Here is a 4,034-nt window from a genome sequence, read left to right as displayed (position 1 = left end):
AAATCGAGATGATGAGTGAAGAGAGCAACATCACAATGCCTCCGGAAGAAGAATATAAGATAGATCATTGAAATAACAGAATGGAGAAGAAAATGCCAGCTTCTGCCACAATTGAGCTTGGAAAGCACTCTTCCAAGAAGGTTATAACAGAGTTGTTGGAAAACCAACAACGAAAAGAATAAGCTTGTGGTGGGCTTACGGAAAACATCTCAAAACTGAGGTGAAATTCTGCCACTAACGGAATCAATTGCTTGCTTGAGAGCAACAAAGAGATGAAAACTTCTTTCATCGCGAGAATAGGAGGAACCTTGGATTATTGATAAGCACCACAATAGCAACATTCCTTAGGGAAGGCTTCAGGTGAAATATAACCAAAGATAACTCCAATGAAGAGATTGATGGATTTAAAATACCTCATTCTTGACAACATGTGAATCGCGAAACAAGAATGGAAATTGTCAAGAATGATATAGCACCACCTCAAAAGATAAGGTAGAAAGAATTGCACTTTGGAATGCACGATGAAGAATACTTGAACTCCTCAAAACAAACATGTGTTGAGCACCATGTTTAATTTTGAGTAAAGCTTGGCGGATCATAACTTCGAGAGAAAATCTTGAATAACAATTGAAGAATGAAAAGAATCCTTGACGAACCACCATCTAGAACCTCCATGAAGAACTCCGATAAGATAAAAAGATGGTCGCAAAGAAAGGAAGATTGAAAAGAATAAAATGAAGCCTTGCAATGATTTAGATGGAGCTTCGCGATGAGATATAGCGGAAAAAACTTGGAACTCCGGAAAATAAGAGACGAAGCATCTCGAATCGAGAAATGTGACATGATGAAGAACTCTGGAAAGAAGAAACTAGATCACTTGGATGAAAGAATAATAAGAATTACGTTATGCGTATCCTTCACCAATTTAAATTGAAGACAAGCAGCGGATTTGGCATACTACTTATTCTCGTAGAAAGGATTAAGACAGATATAGCGTAGACTTGAGAAAAATCTTCAATGATCCACCGGTAGGATTGAAACAACGAATGAATTGATACGATAACAATGGAAGAGGAATGTTGACAAACCGCCATAAGGATTGAAAATGAACAAAGAAAAAAAATAAAGAAACACCGGGAAGAAGTAGAAACGAATGAAAATACTTGAGGGAATTGATACAAGAGAACGAAGAGATCATGAGCTGATTAGAGAATACTTGAATGATGCACCAGTAAGATTTGGAGAACGAGAGATGAAAGCTGGAATGAATAATTCTGAGATGATTGGCTCCGCAGAATCAAACTGAAAAGACTCCTGAATTGCTCCAGATGGGTGAGAAGAATACTCACAATCGAAAACAGTTATGAGAGGATGGCATCAAGCTTGAACTATGAATCTTTAAGAGAACGGGCAAGGATTTAAGAGGAACTCTTCTCCGGTCTTCAAATGCTGAGAATGACAACGAGAAACACCACCATGAATTGTTGAGATACTCCGGAATGAAAAACAAAGAGGTTGAGCCGACAATGAAAAATAATTTGAAATCGATCTTGGAGAAAGACATTTGACTGATGATAATTCATTCTTACGCCAAACTTTGAAATGAATTTGAGAATAGCTCTGGGAAAATTAGAAGAGTCAGGTCAGATCCTGGAAAAGACCTGTGGGTTAGGGCCCACTAAAAGGTACACCATTGAATGATTTAAAGAGAGATTGCGCCGGTTGAATTAAATGGCTTTAATGAGATAATAATCTCCAAATAGCTTGAACAGATTAAGAATGGAAATGCGAATCTTCGAAGATATCTTCAGTACTCCAGAACAAATGAATGGCGAGAAGTGGATGATTAAGAGGTGCACCGGTATGATAAAACATTGTGAACTGAGGAAAAAGGGATATGATCAACACCGAAAGCTTGAATTGAATCCACCAGAAAAGAAAAGCTAATGAAGAATGATCAACTTGAAGCTCCATTAGTATCTTCCTGAGAATCACCGGATAAGAACATTGATGGAAAAGAATGGAGAGACTTCCCATCAATAAAATGATACTTGAATAAGAAATCTGAGTCCTTGAAGAAAAAGGGGGGGGGGGGGGGAAAAACAAAGGCAACTTGGGACGGATGAAACAAACACTGTTGAGAAAACTTAGAGTTGATCTTGCGGATGTTGAAAATGCCCGGATCCACTTGAAGAGGAGCACGTCGGTTGGGAAAGAATTGGCATGACCAATCGGCATGAATAAAAGGATACTCGATTAGCGACTTCAGACTCCGTGAAAAAAAGGGCGGGTGTTTTGGAAAGAAAATGAATGGGGATGGTGAAACGACACCGTAGGGAAGATGAGAGTTGATCTACCAGGATGAAGTGGATGGAATAACTTGAAGATGAAAGCACCGGTTGAAAAGGATTGACAAGACAATCTCGATGATCAAGAAGGATCAGCATTCACATAGAAGTATGACAACACCACTTAGGAAAAATGTATGGAATCACACTTGACATTGAAGCAACTCGAATACCACAAACCAAAACAAAACAAAGGATTGTCTTGCAAAATAAGTCGGAACAAACATATGATAGAGATTTCGTCCGAAATTTTCGTGGTGGGGCCCACACGGGCTCGATCGTACATCGCCATCATGTACAATGCAGTGCACATGACATACGAAGAATCCCCAAGTTGGCATAGCCAAGGACTCTTTAAGACACAGCGAGACCACTATAAAACCAACCGTGGATAGGTGGACCACTAGATGTCGAACCCCAATCTCATAGCATGCATCCGTCGGAAAGATATCCTAGGTAACTCCTTGAATTCCCACCTATTAACTCCCGAAACTTTTTGGTTATGGAATCTAGTGTTGGGGATACAGGGGAAGCAATATATCTCACCCAAACTAAACAATCCCTACATCCAGCTGTATCCATCCATCAACACATAACCAAGAAAACTCCGAAAATCATGTACCTCAACCTTCAAAAAGCATTCGTTATACGAGTTATGGCAATACTCCCGAACTCCCGCCCCAGTACTGGGTGGCGTCGAGGTTATCTCACCAACAATTGCATAAAAGAGATTTTCGATGTCGGCGAACTCAGGTGTTCCAGAACTGCAATGATAAAATTGTGACAAAAACACCTCGGAGCTCAACTCCCCAGGACAATGCCACAACCCCTAAATGTCAGGAGGCACCAAGAACAATGTTCTTGTCACAAGATATCGAAACGATCCCAAGATACCCGCGTGAACCTAAATTTTTAAGTGAAATTTGAGGAGAGGAAAGTCAAAACATCTACGTCAGGAGGCCTCACCAGAGCGACGAAGGGACTGAGGAGTAAAAATAATCCTACTCTCCAATATATATAATCCTAAGACTCAAAACATTTTTGTTCTAGACTCAACAACGTCAGCGATTCGATCAAGAAGGGGGCTCCTAAGTCGGGGATGGATCTGATTACCAACTTGTAACACCCATGATGCGGCTATATCTCCCACGTGTCGAGGCACGACTTTGAGGCATAACCACATTGTGGTTTTGTCGCAAGAGGTGTAATCTTCACACAATCCCATGTACTGAATAAGAAAGGCATAAAGAGTTGGCTTACAATCGCCACTTCACACAAATAACAAGTTAAACATACATCATCCAGAGTACAATCAAGGTCCGACTACGGAACCAAAATAAAGAAGACAACCCCAAATGTTAGATCCCCGATCGTCCCAACTGGGCACCATTACTGATCATCAGGAAAAGACACGTAGTAACGGCCAAGGTACTCGTCAAACTCCCACTTGAGTTCGGTAGCATCACCTGCACAGGTGTCATCGGCACCTCCAACTATTTGGAAGTATCCGTGATCACGAGGACTCAGCAATCTCGCACCCGCGAGATCAAGACTATTTAAGCTTATGGGTAGGATAAGGTAATGAGGTGGAGCTGTAGCAAGCGATAAGCAAATATGGTGGGTAACATACGCAAATAAGAGTAAGATGAGAAGCTACACAACGGTCGTGAAGCTAGAAGTGATCAA

The sequence above is a fragment of the Triticum urartu genome, chromosome 4 (genome assembly GCF_003073215.2).
Source record: "Triticum urartu cultivar G1812 chromosome 4, Tu2.1, whole genome shotgun sequence".
In the NCBI taxonomy this organism is placed as follows: Eukaryota; Viridiplantae; Streptophyta; class Magnoliopsida; order Poales; family Poaceae; genus Triticum; species Triticum urartu.
This window is presented reverse-complemented; position numbering follows the sequence as displayed.